The sequence below is a fragment of the Theobroma cacao genome, chromosome 10 (genome assembly GCF_000208745.1).
Source record: "Theobroma cacao cultivar B97-61/B2 chromosome 10, Criollo_cocoa_genome_V2, whole genome shotgun sequence".
Lineage (NCBI taxonomy): Eukaryota > Viridiplantae > Streptophyta > Magnoliopsida > Malvales > Malvaceae > Theobroma > Theobroma cacao.
Window position 1 is genome coordinate 17,061,953 of NC_030859.1, and position 16,890 is coordinate 17,078,842.

The 16,890-nt window shown below is 29.9% G+C and overlaps 1 long non-coding RNA gene across 1 annotated transcript; it reads right to left on the reverse strand.

The window, feature by feature from the left end:
* Positions 5,773-8,291, reverse strand: LOC108663736. Its single transcript, XR_001929747.1, has 3 exons — positions 8,255-8,291; positions 8,121-8,153; positions 5,773-6,758 (listed from the first exon to the last, which is right to left on the reverse strand). It is a non-coding gene; the product is annotated as an uncharacterized LOC108663736 (long non-coding RNA).

Here is a 16,890-nt window from a genome sequence, read left to right on the forward strand (position 1 = left end):
GTAAAAATAAAATAAGAGATGAATAATCATTACGTAATTTGGTTCATAGGATTAGAATAAGATGAGAATTGCTATTATAAATTATTCTAATGTTTGGTTGATAAGAATAGTTTTAAAAATAATTACGAAAAAAGTGATAAATGATAAACAAAAATATTATTTATTATTATAGTTAATTTTTAAATTACAATATTTATTATTTTAATAATTAATTAAAATAATAATAAATTATTATTTAAATGCTAATATGGATATTTATTTTAATTTACAAAATATTAATAATTTATATTTCATTTAAAATATTGATAATTTATTTATTAAAATAATAAATTTATTATTTTATTTTATTCTTTATTTTAAAAATATTAAAATATAAAAAATTAATAATTAAAATTTTAATTTAATTTTTAAGCTTAAAATATTAATTTTTATAATTTATATTTATTTTGTCAATTAGTACAACAATGAACAACTAAATACTTAAATTAATAATGCCCTGAAGGGATATGTCCCCCTTTCAAAAAAATGAAATTAATAAAGCCCTGCAGCATCACGTGGGTACACCAGTTTGTTGGAATCTACAAAATTGTTCCTTGGGGTCTCAATTCCTTTGGCAAGCTCTCAAAATTTCCAACATTTACATCTAATTGTAACATAGGTCTTTTCCCCATCTTCCAACCAATGCCCTCTCCTTATTTGGTGTCAACATTACAAAATTTGGATCAGCTTGTTCTGTTCATAACTGGCCTCTGTTATATTTTTTACATGGAGGCCAAATTTTGTAAGTTATAGTTTCAGAAATGTAATCTCTAGTTGCTAAAATGCCATATACTTAGATTTCAAATTCAAATATTAGTATTATTATGCTTTAATGTATAATAGGAATGTCATATAACCGATATTTTACCATTGTGTCATTATTACACAATAGGAATCTCATGTTTTAAACATATGGTGAGCACGTAACAAAATCTTCTTTCTCCTTTTATAATTTATAATTAAAACTTAAACTTTTTTATTTAAATTCATTTTAATTTAGTAAGAGAATGAGAGAGGCAATTGGGCAGAGAGAGAAAATTTTTTTTTTTTAAAAAAGAATAAATTGCATTTTATATAGTATGATAATTCTTAAAATAAATGAAAGGCATTTTATATAGCTACGAGGGGACGTTGGTATTGACTACTTATTTTTGGCGACTAATTTTTGGCTACTAATTATTTTACTCTATTCCTTGCCTCTTGGAATAGCCAATGCCAAGGGGGCTTTGGTATTGACTATTTCATCTACCTTAATAGCCATTTCAAGGAATAGTCATGCCTTCCAACCAAATAAAGTGTTCAAGAAGGATGAAGGATAGAGAAGGAAGGACTATTCCATTCCTCCAATCAAATATGTTGTAAGTACTTGAAAAAAGAAAGAATTTAAATTTAGGATGTGTGTGCATCTATGTATATTAATATATAGCCGATGAGCATTTTCTTGAGTAATTATTTTCATTCTCTTTATTTCAATAGTTTTTTATTAATATTTTTGACATTTTATTATGGTTTTTAAATTTTAGCACATGCATGCATAATCACAACAGCTCTTAGATATCAACAATTGTACTGTTGACAAAAAGAAGGTGAAATATTACAACTCCCATTTGAATCTCTAGCACACAATAAACCCCAGTTCTTATGTGATTGAAACTTTTTCTTGAACCTTAGGGGCTGTTACTGGGTTCATTGAAATCACTTGTTGATTGTTTGTAACCACCGTGGCGGGTAGATTGGTCTCTGCCACCTGGATGGTGGGTGTCTGGGGGAGAAGAGAGGGTTTGACTATTTGAGAGAGAGATCGAAGGAAGAGAAACCCATCGGTTGGTATGCTTACATGGCAATGTCACATCAACAGAGACATTACAGGTACTGCAAAATGGCGAAGCAACTAGCCTTGTTCATTTTAAAATGGAATTAGAATTTGAGAATTATAGTAGAATTTTGTTTTCAACGGCATTAATGTACAAAGAAAGTTATACTTAGGGATTTGTTTTTTTTTTTTTTGTTTTTTGATAATTTACTATATTTTTAACAAAAACCTTAAATCAAAATTAAGAATCGAATATGATGATAATGAAGATTTAATTTGATGTTTTTTTGTTATTTTCTTTAATTTTTTTAAAATTGTTCACCCAATTATTTTTAGACACATGAGAGGATGAAAAGGTAAACACGTAATTTCTAAGAGGTAAGTTTTATTGTCATATGACATTGATGTCATTAAAATGACACATCAATATGATGACATGAAAGTGTCAATTGTACCATCAACTAACGGAAATTAATCAATAGTTAGTTAGAGAAACTTATTGGATTTAAAATAAAAATTTGAAAACATACTTAAATGTAATAAAAGTATAAAAACTTAATTGATTTTTATTTTTACTATAATTCAAGAGCTTATTTGAATATTTAGCCAATAAGACTCAACTTTTCCTTTGAGTATACATACACTCAAGCCTTTACCATTTCAGGGCTATCCAATTTTTAAAGAGTCAATTAATTATGGTAAGAGTCAAAGATAAAGTATCATAAAATCCTTATTAAAGAGGAGAAACCAATTCTTATAATATATTTAATTTGACTTAATTATGTATTTAGTATTGAAATTGTAGTCAAAAGTTCGATTTGTTATTTATAGTTAAAAAATATGCAATGTCGAATTTGAATTATGATCTTGTTTACCAAATTGCATATTTTACTCTCTTTATTAGTAAAAAAGTGTGACGTAACAATACCACATCATTGCAACAGCATTACCATGTCATTGAGTGGGTCAAGTTGTCTGTAGTTCTTGATATATAAAACAAATTTACATAATAGAAGTAAGTTTTTTGTTTAGATTATTTTAAATTATGAATTAAAATAAAAATTTAAGAAATATAGAAAAAACCAAAAAAAAAAGTGCTGGAAACTTCTCTCTCTTTATCTAATTATCTTGAGGCTATCTATCATGTTAATTAACTGCTTCACTTAGTAAATCTATCAGATTGAGAGCATACAGTATGTTTTATTTACTTATTCTTAATTGTGTACAATCTTATTTTCACTATATAAATATATATATTACTTTGGTTAGAGCTAACTCCCCAGCACTATAGTCCATACAAAGGCACGACAGAGATTTTTGGGTTCCTAACAGCCACTATAAGAAGCCCCCTAGCCGGTAGCCACTGGCGTATATCCTTGTTGTTAAGCCAAATTAATGTGTTAAATATCATAAACCAATACAAAATTTGACCACGAACCGATTTTATTTTTAAAATATTGACATCAGATCATCAAATAAATACACATCATTGGAATGGGGAACTAACCACACTCAGACTTAGTGCTACTTTATATGCATATTTAGGTTTAATTTAATTTAATGCTATGTTTTGTGATTACTGATACTTGTTTATGGCTCTCACTCCTTTTGGTTAAACTATGTTTTAGACTTTGAACATGTTTTATCACCGATTTTATTATTCATGTTTTAGTTTTGATGTTAATTACATTTATTTATGATTGTTTAGGCATATATAGGGTTTTTATGAATTCCTATCTTTAAAACAATTAGGTAATGGCATTAAACAAATAGGGTTTGATATTTTTATAAATTTCAGATCTAAAAATTTTGAGTGTATGTTTAAATCATGATTTGAATTCTGGTTTTATGATTAATTAGTTAGAACTTAATGTCCAAGATTCATTTAAATGTTTGATATTTTTACTTGATATAACATTATGCTTTAGCAATATTTTGCTAATTTTGTTGATTTAATTTATATTTTTCACTACAACATTTTTGACCTGTGGTTGCAGAAAAAATTATAACCATAAGTGAAAAATCTACTCCCTTATGTTAAGGCTACACGTAGGAAAAGTGTAACGTTAGCCAATGTATGAAAAAGTTTAGCTGCACTTTTTTATAAGATTTTGCAACATAATTAAAATGCAACCATATAGTATATGGCTACAATCCTAAAACCTATGACAACATTTAAAATATGCAGCTAAAATATATACATAACAACACATACAACATTCTAAAATGCAACAAAAGATACATCATGTCAAAGTCAAAAGTATAAACCATGCAACTTTTATAACAAACTTCAGTATTTATTGATTATCAAACATTGATTTTACAACAAATTTTACAAAAATATATAGTCATTCAATCTCAAAATTTACACTAAATTTAACAAATTTTACACAAAGAATTCTCCTTAATCCAAATATGTTACTTTAGCAAAATGGATGACTCCAACAACTTTGCTAATCTTAAAATAAGAAAAGCAAAAGAACATGAGATTATAAAATATAGTATAAAATAATCCAAAGAATCAACTCAAGGAAACATAGACAAAGTCTTTTTCTTAACATACATGCGATCAAGCTCATCATCCTTCACATCACAAAGCTTTGTTCTCCTAAGATGAAGTTGTAAGTTCAAATACAACAAATCAGAATTTAACAAGAGAAATAAAGTACACAGCCATGCCATATTATCAATATAAATACAACAAATAAATAAACAAATGAAGTTTAAAATATGTCAGACTTTATCATAACTAGGAAAAAAGGGAAAGGAATTGGAGAAATTTGTCTTACTTTTACTCTCTATGCTTGGTTCAAGAGTGAGACAACTTCAATATCCATCTCATGGAATTTTTTTGAGCCCTGCTTGAACAAATATTTTGTCTTTAACTTTGCATAAAGCACACCAACTAAATCAAGCCATTATTTACGACAATACGAAGATCTGATTTAGTGTCTAATACAAAGATCTGAAAAATATTGAAAAGAAATGAAAACTAACCAAACCAATTACCCACGAGCAAACAGAAAACCTAGTATAAGTTAAAAGAAAATGCTAGAGTTAATCCATCCACAATATTTATGACTAGTGACAATGGTTTATTGGAACTTTTTATCAGTAATTAATATCTTGAATGTGAACATAGAAACTTTTAGAGATAACCCAGCGTAAGAATAAAGAAACAATTGAAGTCAACTATGTTAAACCATATCAAATATGTTTACAAATAGCAATGGAAATAAATAGGAATTGATACTGACCTCCAACCATAGCAATAATAAAAATAAGAAACCTTTTCTATGAGATCTTCTGACCCAATGCAATTCCCAACAATGGATATAGGGTTAATGAATTGCTTGTGTTAGGGAACCCATAAGATATCTATTTATAAACTTCCTCCCATGAAGGAAATCTCATATCTCCCAAGCTCCAAAGGAAATCTTTATCTTGAATTTGAATTAGACTTCATCTATACCACTTAAACTAATATTATCATATACTTAAATCAGAGAGATAAATATTCTGTAGATATAACAAATACATGATAAGACCACAATTGAATTTTAAATTTAAATTAAATCTAAAATTCCAACATTCTCCCACTTGGTCCAAACATTTGTTATTTTAATATCTATATAATATATTAGTTTAATTTTCTAAATTCTTAAAGCAAAAAGAATAAATTACATGAATCATGGCGGTAAGTCCTCTATGAATGCTTTTCAAAAAAAAAAAAAGTTCTCTATGAACAAGTATTACCTTCCATGTATTACAATGCAAAAATCCTTTTCACAAAAAGCTCAATATGTGGTATATAACTTTGTGGATAAACCTCAAATGTTTCTTCCAGGTTCTCAAAAGAAAATTGTTATTCTCATAATAATTGTATACAATTCAAAAGAGAATAATTAAAAATTTAGAGTTTCACAATATAACATGCTAGCATCTCAATTCAAATAGTATATGACAAGATAGAACTAAGTCCCATTAGCGAAACGTGATCCTTAAACAACTTTGGTGGCATGCCTTTTGTCAGAAGATCTGCAATCATAAACTTAATGTGAATGTGTTCAATGAGCACTTTATTTGCTTTTATGTGCTCTTTGACAGGTAAGTATTTAATGCCGATGTGTTTACTTCGACTTCCACTCTTATTGTTCTTAGCAAAGAACACAACCGATGAATTGTCACAATACAACTTTAATGGCTTCTCGATAGACTTAGCAATTTGTAGCCCAGATATGAAACTCTTTAACCAAATGCCTTATGATGTTGCCTCAAAACAAGAAACAAACTTTGCTTCCATGGTAGAAGCAACAATTAGGGATTGCTTAGCACTTCTCCAAGATATAGCTCCTCCATCAAATATGAAGTTATATCCAGATGTTGATTTACAAGAGTCAACACAACTAGCAAAATCTAAATCTGAGTATCTAACTACTTGCAGATTGTCGAATCTTGCATATGTAAGCATGAAATATTTAGTTCCTTGAAAGTACCTCATAACCTTCTTTAAAGCTTTCCAATGATCTAATCCTAAGTTATTTTGATATCTTCCCAACATTCCAACCGCAAATGCAATGTCTACTCTAGTACACACCTGAGCATACATTAAGTTTCCAACAATTGGAGCATATGGAATACTTTTCGTACTTTCCCTTTTAAGATCATTTTTGGGACATTGGTTCAAATTGAACCTATCACCCTTCACAATGGGTGCAACACTGAGTGAACAATTTTTCATCCAAAATCTCATAAATTACATTTAAATAGCCACATACACATACAAAAGACCTTGACTATTAGTGGAGTGACTCTGGCATGTATACTGTCATGGGGTGTTTTGGTAAACCTACCATAAGATGAATAGGAGGAAGCACCTTTACCTAAGATCCGACTATCTTCGAACCTGAAAATTAAAACATGAAGTTGAAAAGGGTGAGTATAAACCCAGTGAGTGAATATATGAAGGGAACAAGCAAACAATAAGAAAAGTTTTAAAAAACATGATGCACTTATATTGAAAACAATGCAATTTAATTTAATTTCTTGTTAAAAACCGCTCAATTCAACCCTTGATTATTTAGTGCCTTAGTATTGAAAGATCCATGATCAACAATGAAGTTAAAGAGTGAAAACCATAGTAAAGTTCAAGCAAGGCTAGCATAGCATATCGAATCTCACTGCAGCGGAAGGGCATTCTCGCTGCAACTACGCTATAGCGAGAGTGAATTTTTGAACCAACCACCTGAGAGTTTCTCGCTACAGCGAAAATCTGGGCTAGTTAAACCCCCAGCACCAAAGAGTTTTTCGCTGCAGCAAGAATGAATTTTGCTGCAGCAAGAAATAGGGCAATGAATTAAAAGAATTCTTGTCACAACGAAAATCCATTTTTGCTGTAGTGAAAAATCAATTGGAAAGCATTTGTCAAATTTTAACATTCAATATACAATGCAAACACATAATATTTTCCCTATCCTCTTTATGGTAAGTGTATACATGCATACAACTCCTATCTCACCAACTCATATGCACTCCCACACCGCACATGGCTAGAATCATCTTGTGCACTCCCACACCACACAAAGTAATATGTCATCAGTGTGTGCACTCACATAGCACACCACCATCGCCGTCATGTGCACTCCCACACCGTACATGGCATATATCATCAGTGTGTGCACTCACACAGCACACCACTATCACCGTCATGTGCACTCCCACACCACACAAGGCATATATCATCAGTGTGTCCACTCACACAGCACACCATTATCACCATCATGTGCACTTCCACACCGCACGCGCACGGTCACAATTATCACCCAATAGTGCCATTCAATGCATAACATACACATCAACATATTGTAGAAACACATGAATTCATCACATTCATTTTTCACAATATAAAAACGTTTCATCAAGGGCTTGTTCCCATGCAAATTTTAAAGAAAAACCAATAAAATATTTCAAGTGGTTCAATCAAGCATATAATCATTTAATCCAAAACATTTTAATACAAGTTCACTCACCTTAATGCCACCTTATAAGACTAACGCCCACAAAGTCTTAATCCAGGTAGTCTTAAAATACCGTTAAAACATATATTTACCAATAAGCCAAAACAACCTCCATCAAGTCATAATTTGTATTTAATAATTCTAATAAATATACACTATACAATCTACACCCTAACTCAACTTTTAACGTAGAATTCTAGTCTAATTCACAAACCCATTAAACTAATTGTTCAAGTTTGAAGTTCCTTTACCTTGGTGCTTGAAGCTATAAAGAGCAACCAAACCTAGCAAATTTTAAGGAAAGGAAATTTGAAGAAACTTAGAAAATAAAGTCTAAAAATTACAAACCCATAAATTCAAAAATTCAAGAGTTGAAAATATATACCTTTTAACCTTAAAAATAAAGATTTGAAGCCAAAAATCCAAGTGTTGTTGAAAGTGGAGTAGAAATAGAAAATAAAGGAAAGGAAGAGAGATTTTTTCTTTTTCTCTCCTAGGGTTTAGATGTGCTGAAAATTGGGGTTAGAAGCTACAGTTTTGATGCCCAAGAATTTAGGAGAAGGAAGGAGTAAGAAAAGAAAAGGAAAGAAAGGAAAACAAGGAAAAGAAAATGAAAATCTTGATTTTTATGGTGGAGGAACAAAAATGGTGTTGGGAGGAGATGGGGGAAGAAGATGGTGCCTTGGACACAATGGCTGGTCATGGGATAAGGATGGAGAGTCAAAGCTTCCTTTGCAAGCTTTGACCAAACTTTATGAAAAATTATCGTTTTACCCTTCAAGGTTTTCACCCTTTTTAATTGTATTCTCTCACAATCTTTTAATTCCAATTTCTTTCCATTTTTCTTCCTTAACACTTGTACAAATAAAATATTAAATTCATAATTCAACGCGGTAACACCGTAATATTTAAATATTTACTTACCAGTGCTAGTTTTATTTAACAAAGACACGCGGACCCTATTAACATAATTTTTTCTCTAAAATTTCCTCATCTTTCTTCTCCCCCACTTAGATTGACCATATTTCTCCTTCATGAAAAATTTTGACATCGAATAAAATATTAATATTTTAATATTATTTTATTAATAAAATATTATTTTATTTTAAATTTTTCACTAGCCTTTTGGGGCTCCAAAACATCTTACTTTGCCCTGATTCACATCTGAATCACCTTTTATCTAGCAAAATTTTCTCTAATAAAAATATTATTATTTTATTATTATTTTTCGCGTGCGAAATATTTTATCTTAAAATGCTCTTTTCACCCGTCTCCATCCTTTGGCACTTAAATCAACATCCATTGACCCTTTGTCTTGTTGATAAGGTCGTATTGATTTCTATACGAGGGTACTAGTTGTCACAGTAATGGCCCAATGTCACGCAATACATAACAATAGGTCACGTAATATATAAAAACCAGTCACGCTATACTTAAAAACTAGTGAACAAAAGCCTCAAAACAAGAGATAAATTGCACAACTTAGTCACGCACCAACAGTCTCGCAATACCTAATAATAAGTCCAGGAAATTGTGAGAAATGACATTCATGATAACCATTCACGTTATGCCAACATAACCATTCACATACTGCTCCAACGTCACGCAATACATAACAACACATCACCATATACATACAAACCAGTCACGCAATGTCTCAACACAAGATATGCATTGCACAATTCATGTAGCGCCTATAACTCAATCTCTCAATATCTAATAATAGGTCACGCAATGCCTAACATCCACTCACGAAGTTATTTAGTATAATATAACTTAAACGAAGAAAAAAGAGGAAATTGTGAGAAATGAAAATTCAAATTTTATTCATTAGATTCTCGAAAATAAAAGGAGATGATAAAAAAAATGAACTGTAGTTCATTTCTTCTTAAGTTCATCTACTATTTCATATATCTCAGCGAGAATCTTGTTGTTAGCTAGGATATTTGTCTCCAGGTCATATGTCTTAGCCATCAGCTTGTCCATCAAGGCATGCATCTCTTGCTGGATTTACTCCACTTGCTCCCTTAGGGCAAGCATCTCCGGCATGTCCTCGTCCTCAAAGGCAGCCCATTCCCCAGTCTGGACTCTTGGATCTTTGGATGCCATTATACAATTATCTGATTTTTATGATAATTGAATTTGATTAAAATGGTTAATAGTTCCCTTTATTCATAGGCATGAATGCTGACTCTTCATTTTCTACACTGATATAAGTTTAATTCAGGGGGGCTGAATTATTTATTAAGTACCCGTTCAGCCTAGCGTTTCATCACCTTATCTACCTCTTAAAAAAAAAAGCCATGCCAAATATCATTTTTCGAGAAATTCTTCATAAAAAGTAGCTTTTTTTAAGAACAAAATTTTCGAAAAAAAAAGCTTAGAGAAAAGCTCGAGGGAAGAGCTTTCTCTTCTCTTCTTTTAAAAACATATTAATTTTTCAAAAAATTACCCTCTCTCTATCAATTTCTCTCTGCAAATTACCATTCTTCAACGTAAATCGCGATTTTCCTTTCCTTTACCTCTCTCTACAAAAACTACTAAAAAAAACAAAAGACCCAACAACAGAATATCAAAATCTAGAATTTTTTTGTTCTTACAGAGATTAAGAGAAAAAAAATTCTAAAATTCAAAACTGCAATAAGATACTATTTAAAGGTTTTCTCTCTTTTTCACTACTCAAAAGGATTTTAATGTTACATACATTATTTCCTTTTTTCTCTTCTTTTTTCAGAATTTAAGCATCATGGTCCAATTACTTCCTAGATCACCCAAAATCTAATACTATTGCTACCATATAAGTATGAAAATTGTTCCATTTCTTTATTGATTTATTTGATTTTAACATCTGAAATATATGTAAACTTCATGCATTACATTATAGCTTATTAGGTGATTGAAGATGACATAAATCTCATTTATGGTAATTTTAACCAAAATTAGAGCTTATATAATTTATTTGTTAAACAGTTTACTAAACAGCTTTAGCCTAATTCCTTCTAATTTTACAAAATTTGTTATTAAGGGGGTTGAATCAGTAGATAATCACCTTTAGCATTAGGTAGATAAAGTCACGTAATGCCTACAAACAAGTCATGCAATGCTCAACAAATATTCAGTCTCATAATATTCAGTCACGTAATGCCTACAAATAAGTCACGTAATGGTCAACAAATATTCAGTCACGTAATATTTATTCACGTAATGCCAAATAAACAGGTTATGATTCCTAATATCTAGTCACACACCCTAATATCCAGTGACGCAATGCCTAACAAATATTCACGCATCACCTATAAACTGATTGATTTCGCTACTCCTAGCCAGATTTAAGTTTCCAAACTCATATAATTTACCCATCAACTTTTGCATTCTATGAATAATCCTAAATAAACCCAATAACCCATAACAAATACCTTGATGTCATCTCTGCACTTTGGGATCGTGACAAAGTTGGATGGCAATATAGACCTCGATGGCGTTGGAGAGCTAGACGGCAAGATATATGCCCCGATGGTGTTGGAGAGCTAGACGGCAAGATATGTACCCTAATGGCGTTGGAGAGCTGCACAGAGGGATCCCTAACTTGAGATTTAATTTTGAAATTTTTATATGAATGGCGGGAGAGGAGAAAGAAACTGGGACCACTTAATTTGGATTAAATGGTTTAAAGGGTATTCTTGTGAAGTCCTGCTAAAAATTATCTAAAAATAGTTAAAATTATACTGACGGTCATTTCTGAAGTGATCTTATTACAAAGGTCATTTCTCACAATTTTCTCTTACAAAAACGAGGGTTTTGTGAACGGAAAAAATTTCACCAGTAAACATCCGTCGACACTACCGACGGATTGGTGATCGATTCCCAACCAACATTCCTACTGCAAAGAGCCAATGGAGTACCGATGGATTAGAAATGGAATTTACAATAAAATTAATCAAATTGTAAAAAACACAAGAAGTTGTGTGGTTTGCTTGTTATCTACATCCACAAAGTAAAATAGTTCCTCAACTTTTAAGTAAATAAAATAACAAAAAAATTTCTCTCAATAATTTTCCAAACTAACCTAGAGTCCTTTTGTACACATAACTTTCAATAACTTAACAAGAATACTTACACACACTCTAACTCTACTTATAGAAAAACTTATAAGGTGTTCTCTTTCTAAGGCTCTTAAAAACACTATCTATCTTCTAAAGCCTAGAGACCCACTTTTAATATAAAAGTCAAATTAGAATAGGATTGAAGCTCAATGTGAAAAATAATAAAACTTATAATTATACAACTACTTAATGTTATACACACACTAAAATCTTCATCAAGTAGAATTTGGAATTTAGTGCCATGTTGATGCTCTGTCTTTGTTTTTTGATGTTGTAGTAGGGTATTAATGCGATTCAGTTAGTGGAATGATGTTCTAGTTATTGTATGTTTTCTCTAATAAAACTTGATTTGTTTTAGGTGAGGGCATGTATTAGTTTTGAATATTTCCGGTGGCTGTATGGTATTCTTTCAAGTGTGTAAGCACTATATAACTGGATCTATCTGGTCTTAGTGATTTTCTGTATTTTTCTAATCCTTTGTAATCAGTTTTTATCAATACAATTGATGATTGAGAAAAAAAATTGAAATTCTATTCTTAAAAACTCAACCATTATATTAAAAAAGGTGAATACATTGGAGTTGTGAAATAATTAAATAAGCACATATATTCTTTGAGTAGAGATTTGAGGTCAAATAGATAATCCTTCAGAAGTTGATAATAATAAAGAAAATGAAGAAACTAAATGAATGTTGATAAGATGAATTTTATTATCGAGAGTGTCATAAATGACTTCATAGGGTTTTGTGTCTTGTGCTTACATAATTTCTAAAACTATTGCTTTGGTTGTGTTGTGCTTTGAATATTGTAATAGAAGGCATGCAATAACTGAACAAGAAGCAGGTAGGTATAAAATTTTTATTATTTTTTATTTAAGTGTATGCAAGGCAGATCCATGCAAAATTATATATGTGCATGGAAGTGGTATATATAAACATACAACTGCACAATGTTGTATGCACTCAACAATTGTAATCAATTTCAACTATAAAATATTTCTTCTATATATACATATATGCAATGGCGGATTTAGGATTTTGAATGATAGGTGGTTATAAAGTAATTATACAAGATCATGCATCAAGTTAATAATTTGATTTAGAACAAAAAATTAATCATTTTTAATAAAATAAAATTATAACATATAATTTTATTTACAATTTGAATATAAGTTTTCAAATTTATTAATATTAATAAATATAAAGCAGAAATAAAAATTAATATTAGATTTCCACATTAACCATTGTACGTTGTACTCAATGTACTTTAATACTTTCAAATTCATTGATAACTAAATCTGTATAGATGGTTTTATTAATCACTTTGCACCTACTTAATTGGAAAAAATAAGATAAGATTATTGAAATTTTCTAAATATTTTAATCACATTCTTGTTCAGTTTTTCATATTAACGTTTGACATATTAAATAAGTGCTCAAATTGAATCAATAGATTGTAAGAAAAATCAAAGTAAAAAATTATATTCTTTAAGTAGTTAAACAATGCATCTTTTAATCACACAGGACTATACATATTGTATACAATAATACAAAATATTCTAGTAATGTTACGCTAAAAAAAATGAAAGGCTTTTAGGAAAAGTGCATACTGCATAAATTTTCAAATCGAATCAAAAGATTGTAAAAAAATCAAAGTAAAAAAGTAAACTCTTTAAGCAATTATACTTTTAGGCAATTAAGCAATGTATCTTTTTACTCCATAAGAGCAAAAACAAACTAATTTCAAATTTAGACAGTTAAGCAATACATCTTCTAATTCTATAAGGAAATTTGGGTTTACTCTACAAGGAAAAAAGAAAATAATTTCTAAAATGAATTGAACCCAAGCCTTCAAAATTTAACTTGAATGACTTACCACTATGCCAAGCCAAATCAATTGATTTGAATAAGGGTGGTAAACTTATATATTTGCAATTTTATACTCATAAAAAAAAATTAAAAATCGAGGGGTGGTGATCGCCACCCCTTTGCCTTTGCCATTGCATATATGCACTTCTAAACTTAATTAGCTTATTTTGTAGATCGGAACCTATCCTTGTGAATGAATCTAAGTTAAGCTTATAATTTCATTAAAAGGTATAAATTCACTTGGACGGTCAATCACGTTTAAAAAAAAAAGATTAGTGACGAATCTTCTTTCATGGTTGAGTTTACGGACTCACATATTATGATATTACCGCTTAACTCGAAATTATGTCTTCTATAAAAAAAAAACTAATTCGGATAAAGATTTTGCTCATTCTAAATGATAGGTCAGAAAAAATTATACTATTATCAATCAATTAATTAGCAATCATCCCATCTCATCCTTCCTCATCTAACATGAAATTCATTTAAACGAGTGAAAAACAAAAACACCAATTTCTAAAAAATCATTCATTTCATATTTATTTACTATATAATGAATCTCATGTACAGAGAGGTCTAGAGTCTGCCATGTGGCGATGTCAATTTTTAATTAGTGAAGGGCATTCTTCAAATTTTGATTTGATCCATGAGTGCCCTGCCATTTGCTTATTTGCAAAGGGTGTTTGTGACTTTTCCTTTATAATGTTGGGGACATTTTCGCCAATTTTCTTTAAATTGGAGGGTAATTTCAAGCTTTTGGTTCTCTTTTTTTTTCTTTCCTCCCATGAGCTCCCGGGTTTTCCCATCATCTGGAGGCTTCCTCTCCTCTCTCTCTATCTCTTAGGTTTTTCCGCCTGTTCATTATTCTTTCCGTCTGTCACTTGCTCTCTCTCTATCTTTTTTATTCTTATTTCATTCTTATTCTTTTGTTTCTCTTTTCCATTGTTCTGTTCGGTTAGATTTGTGGATTTGTTTTTTTATATATTTTTAGTTTTATTACTCATAATATTTTTTTTTTCTTACCTGGTATTGCGTAAGTATTGTTCAGATTTCTTTTCGCAATTTTTAAGGGTTCTCAATTTAATGGCCCTACCTTGATTTTCCTCTAATGATTCAAATTGTACTGAAGGGTGATAATGAATGCGTCTGTAAACATTTTAATTGCTTTTATTTTTAATTTTTTGATGGTAGACAATAGCGACATTCTTTATGGACATTGTTAATTCTTCCCATAGCTATGCAACAGAAGGAACATCAATCAGTGAATTTTGGTACTAATTTTGTAATTTTCAAGATTTAAGTTGCTGTTTGTTCTCAAATAATCTTTTCCTTCCACTTACTTTCAATGTGCTCTGCTGATGTGTGGTTTAGAACCATGGTCTGAAGCTTGTCTAATTACTTTTGTTCCTTTCATTGCTGGCCGTTTGTTGTTTACAAACGATGCTAGTTTATGTACTAGTTCAGCACCATAAGACGACAAAAGCCCGTACATAAAAATGTACAAATTTCTTATTATTTTTCTTTTTAAGTAAATGAGAGATCCAAGCAAAATGTCATTAATAACACAAAGGAGTTTGTTACTTTTTTCCATTATCGACCCTCATAAATGACTTTCATATCATAGTGTTTTGTATCTTTTGGTGACCAAATTTCTAAAACGATTGGTTTGGTTGTGTTTTGCATTGAATGTTGCAATGGACAGCATAAGATGACAAGAAGCCGGTAGGTACAAATTTCCTTTTTTTTTTTTAAGTAAGCGGAAGTTGTGTATATATATATATATATATATATATATATATATATNCAAAATTTCCTTTTTTTTTTTTTTTTAAGTAAGCGGAAGTTGTGAAATAATATATATATATATATATATATATACTATTATATAATATATATATATACATATATATCAAAATACCATATAAAAAGAGACTCAAAGAGAAATGTGAATGACTAATTCTCATTAATTCTTTTCGTTTTCTTTCTACTTTTCCACCCACTTTCATGTTCCCACTTTCCATTAATATCAAGCAATACTATATAACAAAGAAGAATATGTTACTTCTTTCATTATCGAGCCTCATAAATGACTTTGATATTGTTTTGTGACTTTTGGTCACCAAATTTCTAAAAAGATCGGTTTTGCATTGAATGTTGCAATAGACAGCATAAGATGATAAGAAGGCAGTAGGTACAAAATTTTTATTATTTTTCATTTTCAAGTAAGTGGAAGTTGTGTACATATATATCTAAATACCATATAAGAAGTCAATCAAGAGAAATGTGAATGACTAATTTTCATTAATTCTGTTTCTCTCACTTTTTTTTTTTCTACTTTTCCACCCACCCTCTTTCTTGTTCCCACTTTTCCACCTTAGTTCATTTATTTTTTATTTTCAAGTAAGTGGAAGTTGTGTACATATATATCTAAATACCATATAAGAAGAGACTCAAGAGAAATGTGAATGTCTAATTCTCATGAATTCTTTTCATTTTCTTTCTACTTTTTCACCCTCTTTCATGCATGTTCCCACTTTGCATTAATATCAGTCAATACTATATAACAAAGACGAGTATGTTACTTTTTTCATATCGAGCCTCATATATGACTTTGATATTGTTTTGTGTCTTTTGGTTACCTAATAACTCTATGGTATAAAGTTATTTGAGTTTAATTTTGATAATAATTTAGGTTAGTTTTTGTAGTAATGCATAGAAATTAATAGGTTTTATCTAAATTATTTTAAGTTAATTAATTTAGGTGAGTCAATTTAATCTTAGTTAATGTTATACTTAAATTAGTGTTACTGTGATTAAGATAGGTTGTTATTGATTTATTTGTGCTTTTGTATATGTTTAATGAAAAAAGACTTTTAATGGAAGGAGAATAATTTTGAGGTGTAGACCTTCATTGTACATGTTTTGGTATTTCGACTCTAACTTTCTCTATAGAACTCCAAATGAGATGATTATTAGATAATTGGAAAGATAAAAGAAAAAGCTACAATTTTTATGTTTACTACTTTGCCCAGTTGGATTTGGAAGGGGTTT